General features: G+C 40.4%; 1 pseudogene; it reads right to left on the reverse strand.

Moving 5' to 3' along the window:
* Positions 1 to 674: 674 nt before the first annotated feature.
* LOC118472247 (uncharacterized) lies at positions 675 to 996 on the reverse strand (annotated as a pseudogene).
* Between the last annotated feature and the right edge of the window lie 24,353 nt (positions 997 to 25,349).

Raw genomic sequence — 25,349 nt, forward strand, 5'->3', positions numbered from 1 at the left:
AATTGTCATAGATTCTATGACACATACCAGCTTCGTCACTAAATCTATGACACTCTATTTCGTCATAAGTTCCCTTGAAAACGTCACAAATCGTACTGACATGCATTGCCACGTGGCTAATGGTGATGACGTGGCAAAACCTTTATGACAAAAATATTTATGATAGATTCAATTATTTGGCAAGCCACGTGGCAGATGACGTGGCAAAATTTGTTGTGACAAAGAATTTCGTCACAAATTGGGTGGTGGCCGCTTATGTGGCAATGCATTTGTGACAATACATCGTCATAAAACGTGATGATGTTGCAAGTGATGTGTCAAAGCATTTGTGACTGATACAATTGTCATTGGAAGGAACACATCATATGCATTCATATCGTCATAGAATATTACACATCACAACCAAAATATCATATGAATATATTCAACACAAATATTTAATCCAGTAGAGAATAATATAACTTCAAAACTTATATCTACAAATCCTTTAACTTAAAATCCAAAACAAATCCAATAACTTCAACTCAAAGTATTAAATATTAATCATAATTGAAAATGATCCTATAACTTCAAATCTAGAGCTAATGTAACTAGCCACTATAGCATCCAGAAGGCTGCATGTCCTATTGTGGTCAACCAGACTTAAGATGGAGGCACTTGGACTCGATTGAAGCTTAATATATGATAAAGGAGGTTGTTATTTTCTTCCATCGACCTCTTCATACTATCAATGGTTCCCTAAGATGCTTGTGCTTGAGCCTTCAAGGTTTCCACTTCTTCCTGAAGGCCATCTTTTTCTTGCTTCTCGGACTCCAGTTCATCCTGAAGTTGTTGAACCTTTGCACAAACTGTCATTGTGGATCTTTTCTTGGAGGCGGATTGAATACCAACATTGCTTAGGAACACACTGGAGCCCGGTAGCACATTAGAAACAACTTATGTAGGAGATTTTAGTTGTTGTCCATCCTGAACTGGTGCTGCTACCATTTCTTCCATGTCAACCTAATATAAAGTTTAAAGGTCACAAGTTGCAAGTTGTGAGTATATGAAAGGAAAACAAGCACTTATAATAGCTTTCTGAACATTTTGATTAAAACCTTTCTTCTTGCTGCAATGTATCTCCTTGAAAAGATCTATTGCACTAGATTTAGTATCCTTATATATTTCTTTCTTCTAAAATGATATAAAATGAGTCCGGTCAGAATGGAGGTCTTGAAATAAGGCACAAGTAGGATTTCAAAATAACAATTTAAAATAAATTTTAGATATGAACAATGCTAAAGCATTTAAATAAAACAGTAGATGAAGTAGTCAACAACAACTATATGAGCAAACAGATATGTTAAATTGTGCTTTGGTATACAGAAACTGAAATAGAGATGTTAGAGTTGATTACTGCATGTGTAAATGCTTTAGCAAGCTATACATATATTTAAATACTAAAGAAATGTTAGTCGACTACAGAAACATAGATGTTAGAGATGTTAGAGTCGAATACAGAAACAGAAAAACAGCAAGCTATACATTATCTGTTATTATTGTTCAGTCTATTCAGTACTTGGTGAATATGTAAATGGACTTTTTGGAGAAAGAGCATGAGGAGCTGCACAATTCTCAAGTAAGGAGGATCATGATACTTGTAAGTAACGTAGCTACAACCCAAAACATTATAGTTTTGTGGATCAACTATTAATCAACTATTAATACTACAATAAAAATGATCTAGGAGACATGCTCTCTGATTCTATTGGCAATATTACACATTCACATATCATTCAAGAAAATGCTAGAGCCAGAAGACAAGATTTAGGATTCAACTTTCCCCCTCATATGGCTTCAGAGGGCAGCAAGTGATGGCACTAGGAAAGCTGTCTATGCCCATTACCTTCGGCTATGTCAACAATACAAGAACAGCGGAGGTCATGTTTGAAAAAGTTGATACGGATTTATCATACAATGCAATCATTGGGAAGGGAACTCTCAACATATTTGAAGCACTTTTGCATTCAACTTACCTCTGTATGAAGATACCTAGCAACCAAGGGGTTATATCAGTTTATGACAGAGCAAGAAGGGCAAACGAGACCCTACAAGAACCTAAGATTGTCTATAATATAGACAAAGCTGAAGCACAGGTTCAGGAATCTGAGAAGCAAGTAAAAGAGAAAAGCATCTTCGGCAGATCAGCTAAAGCTAGTGCTCCTCTGTGAAGATGTTGCAGACTTAAGGGTTTTCTTTGGCAATCAGTTAACTTTGGAGCAAGAATCCGATCTCAGAAGTTTTATGTTTCACAACAAGAATGTCTTTACTTGGTCAGCAAACCACTTGTGTGGAGTTGATAGAAGCTTAATAGAGCATGCTCTAAATGTTGACCCGAGCACCAGGCCACGAAAGCAGAAGCTTCAGAAGATGTCTGTGGATAAGGCAAAGGTGCAAACACCGAAGTTAAAAGATTGCTTAGTGCTGGAGTCATAAGAGAAGTTGCATATCCAGAATGGTTGGCCAACACAGTCATGGTTAAGAAATCCAATGGCAAGTGGAGGATGTGCATTGACTTCACAGACCTCAACAAAGCATGCCCGAAGGATGAATTCTCACTGCCAAGAATTGATTCTCTAGTGGATGCAGCTGCCACTTTGGAGCTCATGAGTTTGTTGGATTGCTATTCAGGGTATCATCAAATCTGGATGAAGAAGGAAGATGAGTTGAAGACTAGCTTCATAACCCCCAGTGGCACTTACTGCTACCTTCGGATGCCTGAGGGGCTCAAGAATGTTGGTGTAAGCTTCAGCAGAATGACAACCAAGGTGCTGAGTTCACAACTGGGCAGAAATGTCTTAATCTATGTTGATGATATCATTGTGAGAAGCACGAAGCAACAAAGCCATATCTCATATCTCTAAGAAACCTTCGCTAATTCTTCAAGGGCAGGCTTAAAGTTGAACCCTAAGAAGTGTGTCTTTAGAGTAAAAAGGGGCAAATTTCTAGGATGCCTTGTATCAACAAAGGTAATCAAAGCAAACTCGCTTAAAATCAAAGCAATACTCGAATGGAGCCACAAAGTCAAGAAAATGGGCTTAGACAGCAGGAAGACTTGCTTCTCTGAACAGGTTTGTTTTGAGATCTATAGAACGAAGTTTGCCGTTCTTCGAAGTCTTGAAATCAGAAAAATTATTTTAGTGGGTACCTTCTCAGCAGCAAGCATTTGAAGAGCTAAAGAGCTATCTGATAAAGCTGGCAATGCTCTCCCCACCTTCACAAAGGGCTCCACTATTGCTTTATATGTCAGCTTCGCAGTCTACTGTGAGCGCTGCTTTGGTTCAAGAGGTGGTGGATGAAGGTATAAAAAGACAAATGCTTGTCTACTTCGTGTCCGAAGTATTGGACCCATCCAAAAGAAACTACATAGAAACAGAAAGTCCTATATGCAGTCTTGATAGATTCAAGAAAGCTTCAACACTATTTTCAATCCCACAACATCATTCTACCATAGTCTCAACCACTTAATGATATCATAATAAATGGGCAGTAGAGCTCAATGAGTTTGTCATCAATTTTGTTCACATATCATATATCCAATCCTAAGCACTAGCATACTTCATTATTGAGCTCAATGAGTGCAGTAAGAGCAGCTCCAATTGTTATGTATTATTGTACTACCTAAATCCTAGATTTAGCAAGTCCTCAAATAATACATGAAGTTCTAAATATGTTATAGCTTGCCATGTCACTAGTTTGAGTGGGACCACCCAACTATTTTCCTTTTGTTTTAATCTCCCTTTCATAACTTGATCTCAAAATTATGACCTCGTTAGCGACGATAGATTCAAGCTAGTGAGCTTGTTGGTCTTTTGATTCGCGACTGCAATTGATTATTTGTTTATTCTCGATTTGTGCTTGTGCGTCTATTGCATTGGCAATTGTTTCATCTCTAGCAGACTAGATGCCGCAATTGTGCAGCGCACACGATCGACATATAGGCCTTGTTAATCTATCTTTACTGCATAGTAGAAAAGGCATTATATTAAAAAGTTGCCACCTAAATTAACTTAGGGCATCATTAACTTCCAACAGTTTCTTTAATAAGGTCCTCAAATATACCAACTTCCTAAATTTCCTTATTCAGTCCCCAGACTTGAGGAATATACCAACTTCCTAAATTTCCTTATCCAGTCCTCAGACTTTAGGAGCTGTTTCACTACACTCTAAATAGCTTATTTTCTGCATCAATCACATAATGAAAATCATCTGTTTGCCATCAAGTTTGTGCCCATGTACAAGTGATGCACTTTGAATGATTTGAGTTGTGGAAAGGATGAGTTCCTTATCCTCGTATGACAAGTTTAAAGATGACATATCCAAAAATTTACAGAAAAACAATTGATCGTGATCCATGCCGAATGAAAAATAGTAATCAAGAGAAGAATGATGATTTTTAAATTTTATCATACAAATGGAACTAAATTCAAAGCTGCAAATAATAACTAGAAAATTAAGTTAGCATAATTTTTTTGAAATAATAACTTAAGAATTAGGAAATGTTGTAGGCTAAGATTGTTTTTGTTTCGAATATGTATTTAGCAACTTGCTCAATATGAGTTTAGTGAGCTTTTTTTAGGAAACTAATGGAGATGCTCTAAATAGTTTCCCAATGTATAGAGTAAATGTGGTTAGATGATAAATAGCTAAATTTAGTAAGTTAATTTAGAGAGCTAATGGAGATGAGATTTTAGGTTAGCTAGCTAAATTATTGATTTAGGGAGTCTTTTAAAGAACTTCTTGAGTTACTTTAAGGGTGCCTAACTTTTGCAGTGGGGAAGAGAGCGAAGCCGAGTCATTTAATTTTTTGTTCTCGTTGGCAAAAGATTAGATTGCCCAACAAAGCCTGGTCAGTCACTCTCCTTGTTTGCATGGGACAGTTTTTTCCTGAAAAACCTTTTATGAGAATCTAGATTTCTAAATAATCTAGCTGTTATAGAATCTAGATATCGCGAGCTTTCCTTGCAGAGAAAAATGGATGAGTCTGTATGGCTTATTGTTTTGGATGCAATGGATTCGTCCCATCACGATGTCTCGGTCATTGATTTACATGATCTTCAGAGAAGCAATTCTAATGGCTAGAAACGTTTAGGCGCCAGAAGGCGATTCTAATGGCCAGAAACAATAGAGAGAATTCAATCTATACCACTCTTAAAGAGGTGGATCTAAACAACACACTAAAAATACCACTCATAAGTCACTCTTTCTTTAAATAATTAAAACCATGATAGCTACTAATCTTTGTCTCTCTCTATACTAATCTCTACTACTTATTAAGGCGGTAAGGTATAGACTGCCATTCCGTGTTCTGCCATTCTCATTCCTCCTCCTCGCACTGCCATTCCCATTACCCCCTCCCCGCAAAGCCCATTCCCATTCCCGGCTGCCATTCCGTGTTCTGCCATTCCCATTACTCCCTCTCCACACTGTCTTTCTCATTCCCCCCTCCACGTAAATCTCATTCCCATTCCCACGTGCATGCCACACCTAGCTAAAATTAAATTAAAAAAACACAAATGTGGCTCCAATGGGATTTGAACCTACGACCTCTCAAGCAAATGTGCTCGTAGCTACCACTACACCACATGTGTGTTTATATCAATATTTGTTACAGTAAAAATATCTACATCTCTCCCAAAGCCTACCTGCTACCTTTGCACAATATGTAGTAGTAGATAATTATCAACGAGATTCCTAAATTATATTTTTGGATGGAGGGAGTAGTGTCGGTACCCTGAATCAGGGGTACCCTCTTCTGCAGCATGAAGACATCGCACCCATGCGACGTCTCCTAGCCACACGGGAGACGGCGCCTGACCCCACCGCATGGGCAGGCCAAAGGGTGCCACGTGGCAGGAAAAGACAACACATCCCAGTAAGTCCAGACCCCTATACATATAAGTCCGGAGCTTCCGGGTAGGTCCGAACCTCAGCAGGGTCCGGGAACGAGAAGGACCCTAGTATGAGCAGGGGTCCGGTGCTGACACGTGTCTTGGCCTTGCCCTTCACGTCCTGCTCAGGCGGAGACCCGCAGCTTGTGGCCTATGACAGAAGCTATCGGGTCGAACCTAACGTGAAGTTGTGCCGCCCCTGCATTTATTGAGGAAAGGACGTGCTGCCTTCCACTGCGCTGAAAGGCGACGTGCCCTCTCAGCATTTAATGTGTCCCGTCCCATCCGCTGACAGGCGATGTCAAGGTCATCCAGCAGGCGGCGCGTCTTCTGGGTCTGCTGGCATACAGTGCGCCCGTGCCGAGTGGCGCGCTATACTCATCTTCTCTTCCGCAAGAAGCTTCCCCTACACGCCAAGGATACACAGACCTTGGGTACCAGGGCACAAGAAGATTGCCTCGACAACAGACTTTAGTAGGATCCAAGCACTATAATTCTTTATGTCCTTGGGCCCACATGTCGGGGCCCAGTCCGTTTGTGCATGCCCCTTCAGCTATAAAAGGGGAGGCATGCGACATTACACACACAATCTGAGGACACACCATAGACTCGCAAGCTCACAAGCAATACATCTCACAGTGGAGTAGGGTATTACGCTTCGGCGGCCCGAACCACTCTAAATCCTTGTGTGTTCTTGAGTTCTTCCCGTTCATCCTAACGATCAAGCAAAACGCCTAAGCCCCTCCTCATCTCAGGATTTAGGACAGGTGCACTCCGCCACCCGGCCGGAGATCTACTCTCCGACAAGTAGTATTTAAAAAAGAGTCTTGCATGCAATTTCTTTTGTTTGAATAATGTTTTTAACTTAAATTCTTTTTTATATGTGTGACATTTATTCTCCATAATATTTTTTCTATGGATCTTACTTGAGAGTCATTTTCATAAACCAACGCCAAAGATGAATCCATGTTTCTTACTTAGAAACCCCGAACAAACACCACTGACAGGAGGCGCTCGCATTGGCGTCGCTCATCGACGACGAAAAGAAGCTTGGCGACTGCCAGTTCGACCTCTGGAAGCAGTACTACGTGGCCGCATGTGTCGCTGTGTTCGGCAAGCTCCGGCGCAGTCGCCGCTTGGACGCGGTCTAGAGTGGCTGCACCGTGCTGTCCATCTTCAAATAGGGAGACCTCATGGTCGTCGCCAACGCCGGCGACTCTCGGGTTGTTCTGGGCACCGCATCCGACAACAGCGCCGTCACACCGTCCATCTCATCATCCACCTGAAGCTCAACCTCCCACGTAAGTCACTACTGACCGGCCATGAATTCTTGTGCGCTGGGACGACGATCATTGCTGACGTTGTGTGAGTATCCTCGAACAAGATTTATATAGAGGAGTAGCACATCTGGTGGTGCAACGGCTAGGTGTACTACCTCGCTGATGAGCCCGGGGTGCACTTCGTTTGGCAGCCCAGCCAAGAGTCATCGGTACTCGCCATGTCGTGCGCGTTCGACGACTACTATATCAAGGACTATGGCGTCATCTTGGCACCAGAGGTGACGTAGAGGAGGACTGACAGTAATGACAACTCGCCATTGTCGGGGTAGCTTTTGTGCCGGCCTGCCTTTAATTCTCTTCGCAAACACATACACTTGCTTTTTTGTTTAAGCAAGCGTGTATAGTGGTGTGTACCTGATGACTGACAATGTACGAGGGAACTTCTACCGGCAGGTGTGACACGTGCTCTTCAATGATGAGACCATGCAAATCGTGGCATATATCGAAGTCTGTATGATACTGATGGTTGCAATGGAGTAGTGAAACAGCTAAATTAAAATAACAAAATTTATGTATGGCTAAGATTACAAATGGATTATGAAATATTTTTTTATAACAATATAAGACACATTTTGTATATAAGTTATTATGTTATTATATGTTTTCATTGCAACGCACGAGTACTCACCTAGTCAAGTTTTAACACTAAAATTTACGTACTTTGACCAATTTGTCCCTCAATATGCAGACCGAGAAATATAATCTAGGAATCCCATAAAAATATATAATTAAATTTGAAACAAAATATTAAAATGCCACAAATGCATTATAATAATTATAGTTCGTGAAATTAGAACGGATAATCTGATTCATGGTCAACACAATATTTCATTATTTTATATGCATCTAATTTAAATATTTCGTAGACAATAATCAAACATCTCCACGACACAATATGAAGCCATGCATAAAGGTATTCCTAACTTATTATTATGTCATGTACATATTTAGTTACTGTCTACAAAACATTTTTTATAAGACGCATATGAAATATTCTATTGACGTTAACATAGATTATACGTTGGAATTTCATGAATTATAATTATTTTAATGTATTTTATGATGTTTGAATAATTTATTTTTTATCTGATTATATTATTTTATTTTGATGAGATGTCTAGGTAATGTTTTTTGGTTTATGAGAAGCAAATTGGTTCAATTACGTAAATTTTAGTGTTAAAATTTGATTAGTATGATGAAAGATAGGGATTAATAGATATCATGGTACTACCTCCGTTCATAAATATATGACACCGTTGAATTTTTTCGAACATTTTGACCACTCGTATTATTTAAAATATTTATTTAAATATGTAAAATTTTAAGTTAAGTACAAACTATCTTAAGTGATAAAACAAATCACAAAAAATAAATAATAGCTCATTATTTTTTTGAATAAGATGAATGGTTATTTTAAAAAAAAATCAACGGTGTTATATATTTATAAACCGATGGAGTATTATTTAAAGAGATAATGGTTTATTAGACTCCTAATGTTAGCTGTGGTGTTGTTTAGATTAGATCACAGGGCATACGTCCTCGAAAAACTGTCGCGATCTGTTCATCCGAGTGCCGCCGAATTTGATTGCATTATTTGCTGTTTTCGGTTGGGACAAATTCAATTAGTTTCGGAAGAAGGGAAAGGAGGTCGCATTGCGTTGTGGACGCCTGGACGGGGCCGAGGCCAATAACCGCGAGGTGGCCGCTGGCTAGATTCACCGCAGCGCGCCGCCGGGTTCTGGTGGCGTCGGCACCGGCCTCGGACGCTAATTCGAGCTCAAACTCGCCGAGGAGGGACGAGGAGAGGGAGGAGGTGTTGCAGATGGAGAAAGAGAAAGGGGCCGCGTACAGCTCGCCTTGGCCGCCCAATTTGAGGTAGCAAGGCTGAGATGAAATTTTGCAATATCAACCGTTCGCCGAAATTTGGACTTTCCATGACCTCATGGGATTGGTTGTGTTGCAGCTCCACCAGTTGATGAAGAAGGCCATTGAGGAGAGGTTTGAGGGTATTGTACTCATGCCTACGTTTTTCCAAGCAATTCAATTACTTTTAGTTTCTTTAGCATGGTTCGATGATGAATATAAATTGATTGATTGATCATTCCATCCTCGTACCATTCTTGTTGACGGTAGCTAACTGAGACAGAGACTATGTGTAGACTATGTGTCATGCGTGCCACAAGTCTTCTATGATGACGACGGATTTTCTCATATGTTGACTGAGCTACAAACATTGCAGTTGATGGCAGCAAAACGAAGTCTTAGGGACACACAAGGCATGTGCTTTTACCTTATCGCATCACTTGCACTCTCATTCTCATATGGTTGGAATTGCATTTCCGCTACTCCGGCCTCATGTTTGGACTTTGACTTTCAACTGTACCACATGCCATGTACTGCAACTTCGCTTTGCAGTCATATCAGGGAGAACATCGTCTTGGAAGCACGGTTTACAAAACCGGTAAAAACCGGCGGTAAACCGGTCGGTTTACCGAAACCGCTGGGGTGCGGTTTCGGTTAACCACCGGTTTTTTTTCAAAATTCGTTCCAAATTTGAAAAATTTGAAAAAATTCATAAAAACCGGAAACCGTCGGTAAACCGTTTTTTGGGACCGGTAAACCGTTATTTTAGATCGGTAAACCGCCAATTTTTGCCGGAAACCCGAATTTAATGCCACGATTGAGTATTTAGTGGTCAATTTAGGTATACTAGTCTTGTTTAATGTTATATGTTATATGTGGAGATGTTATATGCTATATGTGAAGATGAAACTCGTAGCTCAAGTCAAGTTTAGACATTTAGTGGTCAATTTCGGTTACATTTCCTGTCCAAGATGGAATCCGTGGATCAAGTAGCTTCAGTTCTTCTAATAAGTATCCGTCTGGACAATACTCAATCTAGCTAGAACTCTTAGCTCCAGTTCTTCTGTATGTGTTCCTAAGATTTGCTTGAAGATGAAACCCGTAGCTCAAGTCAAGTTTAGAAATTTAGTGGTCAATTTCGGTTACATTTCCTGTCCAAGATGAAATCCGTGGATCAAGTAGCTTCAGTTCTTCTAATAAGTATCCGTCTGGACAATACTCAATCTAGCTAGAACTCTTAGCTCCAATTCTTCTGTATGTGTTCCTAAGATTTGCTTGAAGATGAAACCAGTAGCTCAAGTCAAGTTTAGACATTTAGTGGTCAATTTCGGTTACATTTCCTGTCCAAGATGGAATCCGTGGATCAAGTAGCTTCAGTTCTTCTAATAAGTATCCGTCTGGACAATACTCAATCTAGCTAGAACTCTTAGCTCCAATTCTTCTGTATGTGTTCCTAAGATTTGCTTGAAGATGAAACCGGTAGCTCAAGTCAAGTTTAGACATTTAGTGGTCAATTTCGGTTACATTTCCTGTCCAAGATGGAATCTGTGGATCAAGTAGCTTCAGTTCTTCTAATAAGTATCCGTCTAGACAATACTCAATCTAGCTAGAACTCTTAGCTCCAGTTCTTCTGTATGTGTTCCTAAGATTTGCTGATCAGGAGAAAAGTTCAACACTTGGTGAGGTGCACGTGCAATACACAAACACCAAACATACATACCGGTATGTTGTTTTGCTTTATGGATAAGTATTTATTTGTCGTTCTTATTTTCTCGCTAATGTATCTCGTATCTTTTGTATAGACCTATCACTATCACTATGATGGATTGAAACAATATCACGACCCTTCCAACATGCTTAAGTACTATCACTATGACTCGAGGTGAACATGTGAGTATTGTGAAATAAGTCGACCTATGTGTCGTTGCCTCGTTGGAGAGGTGTAAAAGAACTTGTATTTGAGTATGCGAAGTTCGCTGGTTGTTTATTACATGAGAACTGGAGTTTGTGGTTGCATATATATATATTATATGTTTTTTTGGTGAATGCATGTTGTGTAGATCAATTAATATTTACTGTACAATGTGAATTGAGCAAACTACAAATAAATTCTAACAAAATTTTCAATTTTTCTGCAAAAAAATAATAAAAACCAGTTTGTTTCGTGGTTAACCGGCGGTTTCTACCGGTTTTTCGCCGGTTTTTCACCGGTTTTTCGCTGGTAAACCAGTTTGAATTCAAAATGATTTGGTTTGGCCAAACCGGTCGGTTTTTACCGGTTTTCACCGGTTTACCGATGGTAAACCGTTACCGGTGGGGGGCGGTTTTTACATCTGAAACGGTTTTGTAAACCGTTGGAAGGCTCCACACTCCCTCCTCAAATGATCTAGCGATGCAGCTACTTTGTTTAAGATTTTTCAGCACCTCCCTTTCAGTTTGGAAGAAAGTTCTTGAGAAGTACGACGTTTGTTTTCCGTGGCAAAATATTCAGTGAAGTATTGTCGTTTTCCATGTGAGAGTACGGAGCGCTGAAAAGTCCCCAGCTTGCTATCTGAGCAAGAAACTGCTAAGAAACTGGTCTAAGAGAGTACGAGAAGTAATTCTTGCGTTGTGACTCACACAGAAGAGAAATTACTAAGAAACAAGGTCATCACCGAATTAGTTTTCATCTTACCTGGTCAAAACTGCACACCTTTTGGACAATTTTTTTTTATCTCTTCACATGTGCTTGTAGAAATGAGCACTAGCAGGATGTGGTCTGGATGCTTTTCAATAATTTGGACCCATCTGATATTTTGACACTCGAAGATGCATATTATTGACAAAAACACTTCTAGAGGGTATTGGAGAAAATTATCATTCATCTATAGGCATTTTCAGTGCTATGTCGCACGTGAATTTGAGATACCCAAGAAGTTTTGCTATCAAAGCAAAGCTGAAACAGCGTCCTAGGGATCATAGGTTACCAGTTAATGCGTCACTGACTGAGAAATGATGAAAAAAAAATTCGCTTTCTGACAGTCATGACAGCGTTAGTATATTTAGTGAACTTAGATAAATAATCTTTAGTTTATATTTATGCGTGCAATATAATTTTCTGATACAGTTGTACTGAAAATTTTAGGTGATAAGAGTTCAAGTCAGGAGCGTCTATATATTGAAAGCCGTGGCCGCCAATGCGCAACTCCGGCGACGTGAGCACGCCTCAAACCAGCAAAGGAGAGAACCAGAACAGGAGCGCTCAAACTCACAGATAAGTTTGTTAGAATTCAGTTTCTATTTCTTTTCTTGTCTCCAGATCCACTCCAGATTACAGTTTTTATAGTCAAGCTAATAAGGCCGACCCATTATTACAAGGCTAATTAGCCACATTGACACCCAAATCCCGGCTTAAGAGCCCATTTACAATTCCACAAATCAGCACAAAGATTCAATTTGCCAAACCAGTAGCAGTACTAACACTTGCCCCTCTGGAAGAGCTTGATTGTCCCCAGTCAAGAGCTATAGGATACCGATTCTTCAACACTTCATAGTCCTCCCAAGTGGTAACCTCAGCTGACAAATTGGACCAAGTCACCCTTACTTGCACCACAGGATGGTAACCCTTCTTCACCATCCTCCTTTCCACCACAGCCGCTAGCTTAACCTCTTTAACAGACAGATCAACGAGTTGTGGTAAATCAGAAAACACTGGAGAATAATTGGGAGTAAAAGCCTTCAGCTGAGAAACATGGAATACTGGATGAATCAATGATGTAACTGGTAAATCCAACTTATAGGCAACCATCCCAATCTTTTGTAACACCTTAAAAGGACCATAGAACTTATAGGCCAATTTAGGATAGGGTCGACTAACCACCGATTTCTGCACATAAGGCTGAAGCTTTACCAAAACTCTATCTCCAATCTGAAACTCTCTGTCAGATCTATGCTTATCAGCATGGAGTTTCATCCAATTTTGAGCAGCTGCCAACTTCTCCTTCAGCATGCTAGCATGTAACTGTCTGTCAGCCAACACTTTAGTCACAGAACTAGGAGAAACCCCAGAAAGCATAGGAGCAGCAGCAAACACAGGGTCATAGCCATATAAGGCCTTGAATGGAGAACACCCCAAAGCTGTGTGGTATGAAGTATTGTACCAAAATTTAGCAAGGGCCAACCATTTCTTCCAAGTATTAGGTGCCTCATGAATAGAACAGCGAAGATACATTTCCAAACATTGATTCACTCGCTCTGATTGCCCATCAGTTTGAGGGTGATATGCAGTAGTGAGAGCCAATTTGATCCCCAAAGCCTGAAACAAATATTTCCAAAACAAACTAGTGAACACTTTGTCTCTATCTAAAACCTAAGACTTTGGTGTTCCATGCAACTTGATAATATTGTCAAGAAACACCTATGCCACTCCAACAACAGTGAAAGGATGCTTGAGGGGAGAGAAATGAGTGTATTTGGAAAATTTGTCCACCACAACCAAAATAGTATCATATCCCTCAGATCTAGGTAAACCTTCAATGAAATCCAATGTAAGATCCCGCCAAGCCCCTTAAGGCACTGGTAAGGGTTGTAGGAGACTCGGATAATGCACCCTTTCATGCTTAGCATGTTGACACACCTCACATTGCTGCACAAACTGAAACTGACTTGAGCCCTTTCCACTAGAACAATATATTGACCCTTTGGTAAGTGGCCTCACCACCAGAATGTCCCCCACCACACTATCATGCAGGGCTGAAATCAACTTAGTTTGAAGGGCAGAGTTGTTAGCTATCTAGATTTGATCCCTTTTTCTAATAATACCTTGATGTAAAGAAAAGCCTTGCTCATTAGGACTAGCCAGAGCCAATAGATCTTGAGCCTCCTTATCTGTCACATAAGCATTTAAGATTTCTTGCACCCAATCCTGGATAGAGCATCTGCAGCCACATTGTCCTTGCCTCTTTTGCAAACAATTTTGAAATGAAGCCCCATCAATTTAGCCATAGCCTTCCTCTGCATATCAGATTGCAAAATCTGAGCATCCAAAAAGCTCAAAGCCTAATGATTAATCTTAATAAAAAATTCAGCCCTCTGCAAATATTGCCTCCACCTATCCACTGTAATGATTAGAGCCAAAAACTCTTTTTCATAAATGGAGAGCATCTTATTCTTAGCACCCAATGCTTTACTTAGATATGCCACTGGTCTATCACATTGCATCAAAACAGCACGTATCCTATCATCACAAGCATTAGTCTCCACAACAAATAGCTCATCAAACCTGGGTAGGGCCAACACAGGAGTAGTAAGCATAGCCTTCTTCAGCGCTTGAAAAGCCTGATCAACCTTAGGACTCCACTGAAAAGCCTTATGCTTCAATAGATTAGTAAGGGGTTTTGCAATAATCCAATAATGTCTCACAAATCTCCTATAGTATCTAGTGAGATAAGAATTCCTTCTTCTTAAGCTTCATTATCCCTGGGGGAATATGATGATCACGAAAGTTCTCTTGAAATTCTTGCCATGTTATCGCATTTGCATCTGCATGGGCCGTAGTGAAGGCATCCCACCAGTCGGACGCAACGTCTTCCAATCTCCCAGAAGCATGCAAGACTTTTTCTCTGTCGTTGCACTGAGTGATGTCCAACTTTTTGCCTATGACCTTAAGCCAATTGTCGGCATCCAATGGATCAACCGAGTGAGAAAAAGCAGATGGATGATGGCTCATGAAATCTCTATGTTTATTCCGATCTTGGGGTGTGTTTAGTTGCCGGGGATTCTGCTGGTTCTACTGGTTTTGTTGAATCTGCTGCACTGAAGAAGTAAGGCCTTGCAGAAGTTACATCTGTGCGGCGATGAATTGTTTCATTGTTGGGTTAGGTGGCTTGGTGGCAACTGCTGACCAGTACATTGATCTTGAGTGTGTCTAGGACCTAAGCGAGTGTTTACCAGCTGGTTGGTTATAAAGTACATCATTTTAGATATGTGAAGAATAGAGAAAGATTCTAGGGGGATTAGCTTTCGAAACTTATTTATTAATTTTTTAATATTCTTATGATCATCATTCCATAAGATCATTGCACTCAAACAAAAATCTAAATCAAACATTATGCAAGCATCACCATCACATTATTATTATTATTATTATTATTATTATTATTATTATTATTATTATTATTATTATTATTATTATTATTATTATTATTATTATTATATTACCATAGAGTTTCATCATCTACGCGAGATCAAATTTATTACAATATGTGTAAGGCCCAAAATGTGTATAAAAAATAATAATAATAAAATAAATATATGAAGAAAGGAAATAGTAAATTCAGATATCTCAAAATTTACTTGAGTGTTGAAATTTGAGGACTGAATTTTGAAAATCAAGAACTATTTTAGAAAAGAAGTAATAGAAAAGTTTTCTATTCAACTAAATGGTTATGCATATCATTAAATAATGTACCACAAGCATTTATTTGCATGAATATCTAATTTCGAAGTGACTTTTATTTCTCATCCCACATTCAAAATGTTATTTTTCTAAAAAGAAAGGGATAATATGAGTGTGTTTTATATTTCAAACATTTATCAAACAAATAAATTAATTAGAATAAATAGATATTGCTTCATAATTGATTTGAGTATGTATTAAATTTGAATTTGTAAGTCAAAAAGGAATAATATGTGAATGTAATAATGAGATGAGAATTGGGATTTAACCCAAAGGTACAATTTTGGAATTAAGAAAAGAGAAGAAAATGCTATGTCAATAAGATAAAATAAACATAGAAATTAAATAAAATTTAGTTCATATGGATATCTGAACTTAGGCATTTTAACCTAAAATATGAATTTAAATTCTAAACCTAAATTTGGAAAACAAGAGAAGAAAATGAAAACAATAAACTATAAAGAAACAAAAATAGATGAGTAAATATACTTTTCATAAGGGCACTTTTGATCACTTAATCTGGGTGTGAAACTCATAAAACATTTGAATTCAGACACTAGATTTTTGAATTTAAAAAGGGGAATTCAAACCATAAAATGTGAAAGAAAAAGAGAAAAGAAGAAAGGAACTTGGTTTGGGCCACAATCATCATTTCGGCCCATTCACTCAATTGCACCCGCGCGGCCCACTTCCCATCGCCCAGCCGTCCGACTGGTGGGACCCTGGGAACAGACACAGCGAACTCCACGCGCGGGTTGAATCAGTCGCTTGCGTGCGGGACCCACCTCACAGGCGCGATCTTCTTCTTCCCCGTGGTTCTCGGGCGCGCGCTGGCTGAAGGATGCCACCGTGTAAATCCTAGCTCACTGGCCTAACCACCTCCGCACCTGTTGGCGTCAACCACGCTAGGACTATAAAGACTTCCAGGATCTCGTCATCGGGGGTGTGTCGAGATTTCTAGCCACCTCTGTCCGAGAAACTGTAGAGGAGAGAGCGTCGGTGGTCACCGCGAGCGAACCTCGTCTCAGTCGCCGGTCCAACTCGGGAAACCTACCCAAGAGGAGGGTCTAGGGTGGTAGAAGGTGTGCGGGAGCGCGTGTGGGCTCCTGCGCGACTGGGCCTCGAGGAATTTCTCGTTGGCGTGTGTCCACTCCGCCGAGCCGTGAACCTGCGCGGACATCGAGCAGCCCAAGGTAAGAAGGCACCCCTAGAACCCACCTCGGTATTTTATATGTGTAGCGTCGTCGAATCAAGTCGGCTAGTTTTCAGGCAGGTGCGGGGCGAATGGGTGGTCGGCCATGGTGCCGCCATGGGGCCACAGGGCGTCGAAATTGGGCACGTTGGGGTGCTCGCGAGTGGCGTTAGCGTAGATAATGTGTTCAGGAAGGATCACACTTCGTATTGAACTAATTATATCAGAGTTTGGGGACCATGGGCGCTGTATCGAAGTTCTCCGGCAGGCTTCGCCACGTTCGTGGGCAGCGCCGCCGTCCGCTCGACCGGGAGGTAGGGGAGAGTGTGTGGGCCGTTGATGCGCGAATGAACGGCCAGGGGAGAACTTAACGAAACGTTTTAGTTAGATCCAATTTGGACCGTTAGATCATAGAGCTACGGACCGGATCGGATTGCACATATGTGATCTAGCGTCCGTCGATCCTAAATCCTACGGTCGCATTTGCGTACCGGTTCGAGGAGAACGTAGACGTGATCTGGATCGCCGGCTTCTAATCGGACGACTAATCTCGCTCCATACCCCTTTGCCCTGTCATTTTGCAGATGAAACCCCCTGTTATTTTAGTATCAACCCGCCATCCATCGCGGGGTAGATCTGTGTCTTGGGACTTTTCGCGTATTAACCCCTGGACTTTCCTGTAATTGAGGCCCAACCCAAAGAATTATAAAATCCAGAAAAAGGAATTAGAAAATGATTTTTAAAGCAAAAATAAATGCTAGAATTCGTTTAATTCATAGAAAATACATACTTAGTCTAAATTAATTCATTCCAATTCTTATAGTTTTGTAGTATTATTGTTTATCATCTAGTACCACTGTTTTGACATGAATGTCACAGTAAAATTTATATCCTATTTAATCTTGTGCAAAACACATAGAATCTTTAGAAATTCATAAATTAAAATCTATAACTCCAAATTGACCCGTTCCGGTTGCGTTAGCTTCATATGAATAATTACTATGCAATAACAATATTTATTATACCATGTCTCATTCTTTTATAATTATATCTTTATTTAACTTATATTGGGTAGTCTTGTTAATCTGCTTATCAATGTAATGGAAGATGATCTATGATCAATTTAGACTAAAGTTGAATTAATTACTACTTTAGGTTATCTTTTCTCTGGAATTATAAAATAAACATAGAACCTAGTTTTAATCATTTAATCACATCATAACCTGATGACTAGGACTCCGATCTTAGTAGTTCTCGATCCTACGATCTCGTAGCTTCGCATAGATCATTATTATGCAGTTTGATCTTATGTTTGGTGTGATGTTAATTTTGTCTATACCATGTTTGTTTGTATTGCTACGACTAGCAGTGCGGTCACGAGGATTTGAAGAATCATCCTGGTACCTGGATTCTCAAGTGCCAAGCAAGTTGTGCCCTTGATCACTTTCAGTTACCCAATAATGTTCTTTATTATCACTGTTCAATACATAGGTTTATTTTTGATGGGACCCAATAGGTCACCCTAGTCTGATTATCTTTTACCTTGTTTACCCCTGAATCACTTGGGTAGTTTTTGCTATTGCTCTATATGGTTTTGGGTTAATACTTCATTATATCCATGTTCCAATTATTCTGTTATTTTATTTATGTTCATGTCAAGATTATTATTATCTTTAATTGGAACATGAAGCTTAACTTGAGAAACACGTGCCACCACAAGGGAGGAATGGGACCCCTTGGCTAACTAATTAGGAAAGCTAGTGGAAGACTACCTTACCTGAAAGGGGCAAGGGCAGTAGGGGAGTTGCATGCAAGGAGGTTCTCGGGTTGATTTTGCTGCGATGGCAGTCAGACGGGGGATTCTTGCTAGTGCTCTTCCCATAAACTGTAGCGGGTTTTCGGAAGCTAATGGAACTTTGTAAAGGCCTCATAGTGGATCCCTAGCCATTCACCTCGGTAGTGTCTAAGGGCCTTGCAAACCCTGGCGACATGGGAAACACGACTTGTGGGTACAGGGTACAACCTCTGCAGAGTGTAAAATTGGTATACTAGCCGAGCTCACGGTCAAGAGCAGCTCAGGACTCTCGCATGATTAAATTATGGAACTTGAACTCAATTTGTCATATGCATTACATGGGATTATTTATTAGTTTTGTTCTATTATTCTTATTAAGGTTTGGTATTTAGTTACATTTAGTAACTGCTAATAAAATTGATCAACTTATTAAAAGCAATGCTTAGCTTTAACCTCTATTGTTGATCAGCCTTACACATCACATGAACTCCCACCTTTGGTGAGTTCATGCGCACTGGTTTCCCCACAACTTGTTGAGCTATGATCATGTGTGAGCTCACCCTTGTTGTCTCACACTCCCACAAGAGAAGAACAGGTGGTTCAGGAGGAGCCACACAACGAGGAGTTCGATCTAATCTAGGTGGCGTCTCCCAGTTGACTTATGGCGCCAAGGATAATCCTTAGTTCATTTTATAGTTATCATTTATTTTGTAAGACTTCCGCTCTGTAATAAATACTTTGATGTTATTGTGACATTTATCTCTATACACTCTGTTATTATATATGTTGTCTTCTTTAGCGCATGTATGAGATGCACCCGACTTTATCCCTTAAATCTGGGTGTGACAGAAGTGGTATCAGAGAAAATATTGACTGTAGGACGGAACCTAGATAGAAATGGACAAAACCCTTACCTACTTACCTTACTCTGATTCTTTTCTAAACTTATCTTAATCTTTTCTCATCTATTTCCGCTTTACTTTGATTATTCTTACCTCTTCTTACTAAAGACAAATATGGATTTCACACTTTAAAGTCCTGTGCCTAAAGTGACCTTTAGGAATAGGAGACCTACTCTTAGGAACAAAAACAAAACTATTTTTTATAGGTATCTATACGCTTGAATACTTGTTCTTATGATACTTGTTTGATTTGGATCTTTGATTGAGTGTGATGAGTTGTGGAGTAATGTCCACAATTACATCTGCATATACATATAGACATAAATAGAATTCATAAGATAACTAAACAACCTAGATTATCCTCCATTAAAGTGTATCTATTTTAGATAGAATCCTTTAAGTTAAAAAATTCTATCTTATCCTAATAGGTTCATTTTATGTTAAAAAAATTATTATCTTATCCTCATAAATTGTTTGTAAGATAAACTAGACCAACTAAGAATACCCCCACTAGAATATATCAAGCCTAATGGATCTATCTTATCTTAAAAGATTCTCTCTTATCTTAATAGATCCATCTTATCTTAAAAGATTCTTTTTTATCTTAATAGATTCATCTTATCTTGAAAAGATTTTATCTTATCCTAATAGATCTAACTAATCTAAAAAGATTCTACCATAATCTTAGAGACTCGTCTTGTCCTAATAAGCATACTTATCCCCACCATTTTTCTTATCTCATAATGGTGTAACAAACATGATCTATTCTGAAATAAATTAAGTAGATCTTATCTAGCCTAATCTGATTACACCAATTTAATTCTGACCCCATCTAATCCGATATGATCTAATCTAAAGGAAGTTACTTAAACAAGTTAGTTAATACTGGTAACATATATTAGACCATATTCCTATAAATGGGTTTTAAACCTAAACGGGTATCTTAGACCAACTCGTCTGTGAAACAACGACCTAGCCTTTGTTTTTGGTTGTCCAACCCATTTATCCCAAAAGCAAAGTAAAACTGAGTTTAATCTACCTACCCTATGTACCCATAATTGTTATCCCAACTTGGATAATGGCATCTAACACCACGACTGATGGTCCCTAATTCAGACCCCAAAGGAAGCTCGATTATGCCATAGTACACTCATTCTGTCAATACTTCCCTAATAGCTAAAATCTGATGTACCATTGTTTTCTATGCCACACCTGCTAACGACAAAAAATGGAGTATAAAATATATACTAATTGAAAGTTCCACTGAGATAAAAAATATACTATAATTTCATAAAGATAAAGTCAAATGGATATGCTCAACTAAATGGTATTCTTAAATAAGATTATGGAATCTATTGTGATCTAATCCAATGTGGTCTGCTTAAATAAATTAGTGGAATTTGGACCCTTCTAGCCAGGTGTTAACTTAACTTAGCACATTAGATCAACTCAACCATGAGCTAACCCAACCAATAGTGTCATGATGAATTGATTAATTATCTGTCCCCACCTAACATCAAACAAAATTTTGATCTACATCATGTAGTCTATCTCACCCATATCTATCTCATCTTGATAAAATTCTATCCTACCTTTGGATATTCACCTTATACGACTAGTTACCCCAATCTGGACATAAAACAGATTAAGCCCTGCTAAAGAATCTTCAGTTCATAACAAGATACTAGCCTATCCGTTCTGTCTACCAAATAATTTCCCTTGCAAACTATTTTACCATATGCTTCTAACTTTCATGGTCAATACCAGGAAGGGAAGGCTATCAGGCAATAGTAAACAGAATGAATCTGTCTGATCCTCGGTTGGAATCGATCAAGTGATTGCCACCCAAATGATGGTAATACAATAAATGACAAACATGGTTACCGAATTGCAAAATCAGATAAGACAAGAACGCGAGGAAATACGTCAGGACCGGCTGGAGATACGTCGAGAAATAAGGCAAGCACAATTGGAAAGACAACAACAACAACGCCCACTACCTCCACCATCACCAGCAGCTCCACCAAGCTACATAAACATATATATATTACTACTATTTGTAAGATCTAAATGTTACTTTAGTTAATAGTTGGTATGATAGTATTTTAGGAGGAATAATAAGGTCTAATTGACCTCATGTGTTGCTAATAAATTATGCATCATGCCGAGATTTTTGTTTATGCATATGTGATGAGACAATATGAGTATACACCCTTTTCTTACAAATCTCGAGGACGAGATTTCTGTTAAGGGGGGTAGGATTTGTAAGGCCCAAAATGTGTATAAAATAATAATAATAATAAAATAAATATATGAAGAAAGGAAATAGTAAATTCAAATATCTCAAAATTTACTTGAGTGTTGAAATTTGAGGACTAAATTTTGAAAATCAAGAACTATTTTAGAAAAGAAGTAATAGAAAAGTTTTCTATTCAACTAAATGATTATGCATTTATTTGCATGAATATCTATTTTTGAAGTGACTTTTATTTCTCATCCCACATTCAAAATGTTATTTTTCTAAAAAGAAAGGAATAATATGAGTGTGTTTCATATTTCAAACATTTATAAAATAAATAAATTAATTAGAATAAATAGATATCTATAGCTTCATAATTGATTTTAGTATGTATTAAATTTGAATTTGTAAGTCAAAAAGGAATAATATGTGAATATAGTAATGAGATGAGAATTGGGATTTAAGCCAAAGGTACAATTTTGGAATTAATAAAAGAGAAGAAAATGCTATGTCAATAAGATAAAATAAACATAGAAATTAAGTAAAATTTAGTTCATATGGATATCTAAACTTAGGCATTTTAACCTAAAATATAAATTTAAATTCTAAACCTAAATTTGGAAAACAAGAGAAGAAAAGGAAAACAATATACTATAAAGAAACAAAAATAGATGAGTAAATATACTTTTCATAAGGGCACTTTTGATCACTTAATCTAGGTGTGGAACTCACAAAACATTTGAATTCAAACACTAGATTTTTGAATTTAAAAAGGGGAATTCAAACCATAAAATGTAAAAGAAAAAGAGAAAAGAAGAAAGGAACTCGGTTTGGGCCACAATCACCATTTCGGCCCATTCACTCGATTGCACCCGCGTGGCCCACTTCCCATCACCCAGTCGTCCGACTGGTGGGACCCTAGGAACAGACACAACGAACTCCATGCGCGGGTTGAATCAGTCGCTTGCGTGCGTGTCACACCTGGTTTTATAAGGAGAACTGAATGTGAACCATGTACGTGCCAGGATCAGCAATTCACGTACACAGCAGTTATATAACTGGATATCTCGCCCCTTCGTAAAAAACATAACTGGATATCATCACACAGTGCTCAAATAATAACATAAAAGCGGAATAATAGTCGATTACATCATAATGTCTGAGACATCCACATAGTCTTTAACAATAATCAAAGTGCGAAAACGAAACGTAGATACATGCGGCCTTCACAGGCAGCCGACTGGGGGTTGCCGCTAACCCACGCCTAAAACTCGTCGTAATCTTGGAACTCCTAGAAGTCTTCCTCTACGGCTTCATCTTCTCCTGAGCAGTGGTTGCAACGTGGACAACCTAGGGAAGGGGGGGGGTTTGGTGTGTAGAGCAAGGGTGAGTACACATCAACATACTCAGCAAATGTCCTGTTTGGCTATAGTGGACTAGCTTTATGCGGGGGTAAGTCAAGCAGTTGCTTTTAGTTGGTCAGATTATTATTACTAGTAGAGAGAGCCAGATTTTAGTATTAACCCAAGTTGTTAACCCAAAAGTACCCTTTCCAAACGGAAAGAATACCACTTACCATTACCATAGTCAATACCAAAACCACCATTCTCATCGCCACCTGTAATCCGAACATCTTTGATCAAGTATCACTAATCAATGGAGCTCCCTTGGCCGCTCATAACCGTGAGCATGACTGATATATCAGTTTTCATAACACTCTACAGAGGTTACGCACTTTACCCACAAGTCGTGATTCCCTTTCTGCCCGGAGATCATGACTCTCCATTGATCACTACCAAGGTGACCCAGCAGGATATCACTTCATAGCCTTTACAAAGATTCCCCGAGGCTATAGCTGCACGTTAGGTTTCCTAAATGCACCGCACTCCTCCCCAAGGGGCGAACCAACTTTGGCAGAGCGAGCCGCATACACCGAGCCCCATTAACCACATGACGGCAAAGCGAACTACACCCCGGTTCCTCTAATTATTCAACTAAGGGTGTCCCATTCCACCCTCATGGTTGCACTATTTTCTCGGGTGGTCATCCAACGAACAGGTCCTTACGGAGAGGCACTCGAGAAACAGCTCGAGTCCCCTTAAATGCCACAAGTATATCATCATAATAAAGAAGGGAAACAGCGTATCATTGATAAATCTCATCATGTTCATTGATTAATGTGAAGCACTAGCATAAAACTAAACCAGAATAATCCAACCCAAATAGGTAAGCAAGGACATGGATAACAAAAGCTAGTCAATCCTTAGGTATAGACTATGTAAATGTGGAAAGTGAATTAAGGGATGTATAGGACATAAGTGGGTCAAGGTACACTTGCCTCCACCAACCAGCTGCTGCTCAGGGTCTTCTCCTGCGAGTTCTTCGGACTCCGCAATTGGACCGTTATCTATGCGAGCGCAAACATACATCCATCTCTTTGAATTAGGAAATAAACAGTACACCATACAAGGGAGCAGATAATCTGAATATGCATCAGATATGACATACGATTTGCATTCGCAATTGCTAGAAAGAGAAAAAGAAAGGTCTCGCAGTGGTTAAAGCTATAGTCAAAGCGTATTACATGTAGGTGTGTAATTAATCATTACTTCATCTAGTTCTACCTAGCCATACTAATAGGTATTAATCACATGCACTAATAGAGTTACAACTATTTCCAATTGGTCGACATTAAACAAAGTCAATGATTAACTACGTGAGATAACTAACGTGATCAATTTTTAAGTAGAGTTCAATTTCATTAAAATAAATAACATGGTCAACGCACATAAAATACACGGGGGGGGGGGGGTAGACGGGCACGCCACGAGCATGGCGGGGCGCTACGCGCCGCACCGGGCGAAGTCGCGGGCAGGGGGCCACGCCACGCAGAGGCACCACGGCCGCGCGAGCCGAGGCCGTGCCGTGCCGGGGCCGCGCTACGCGGGGGCCACGCCACGCCCGGACAAGGAGCAGCGCGCAGGGAGCCACGCCGCGCCGTGGGGCTGCTGCGCGGGGAGGGGCCGAGCACAAGGGGGCCGCGTGCCGGGCAAGGCCGCACCGGGGGCCGCCGCGAGCCGCCATGCTGCACGTGCGCCACGGACAGCCACGCCGGGGGCGAGTTGCGTGCACCGGGGGAGGGCTGGCGCGCCAGGCAGCACCGCACCGCGGGACGGGGACGAGCGCGCCGGGGCGGGCTACGCGGGGAGGGGGCCAGGACCGCGGGCGCCGGGAGCACCATGGCCGCGCTGGGCTGGGGCCGCGCCAGGGCGAGGGCGAGGCCGTGCAGGGAGGCTGCGCAGGGCCGAGCGAGCGCACCGGGCAGGGGCAGGGGCCGGGCCGCGCCGGGGCGGGGGTCGCGGCCAAGGCCGCGCGTCGAGGCAGGCGAGTGCGTCAGGAAGGGCGAGGGCGAGTGCACCAGGGCCACGCGCTGGGCGGGATGGGGCGAGCGTGCCGTGCCGAGGGGCGCCGAGGCCGGGCCACGCCATGGCCGAGGAGGGGAGGTCATGCATGCCGCGGGGAGGGGGCCGCCGAGCCGGGGGAAGAAAGGGGTGAGGGAGGGAGGAAGAAGAGGAGTCGGGGCTCATCGCGGGAGGAGCGAGGGCGGACGACGTCGAGGGGCGGCGAGGGCATATGGGAGAGGTGGGAGAAA

The sequence above is a fragment of the Zea mays genome, chromosome 6 (genome assembly GCF_902167145.1).
Source record: "Zea mays cultivar B73 chromosome 6, Zm-B73-REFERENCE-NAM-5.0, whole genome shotgun sequence".
NCBI classification, from domain to species: domain Eukaryota; kingdom Viridiplantae; phylum Streptophyta; class Magnoliopsida; order Poales; family Poaceae; genus Zea; species Zea mays.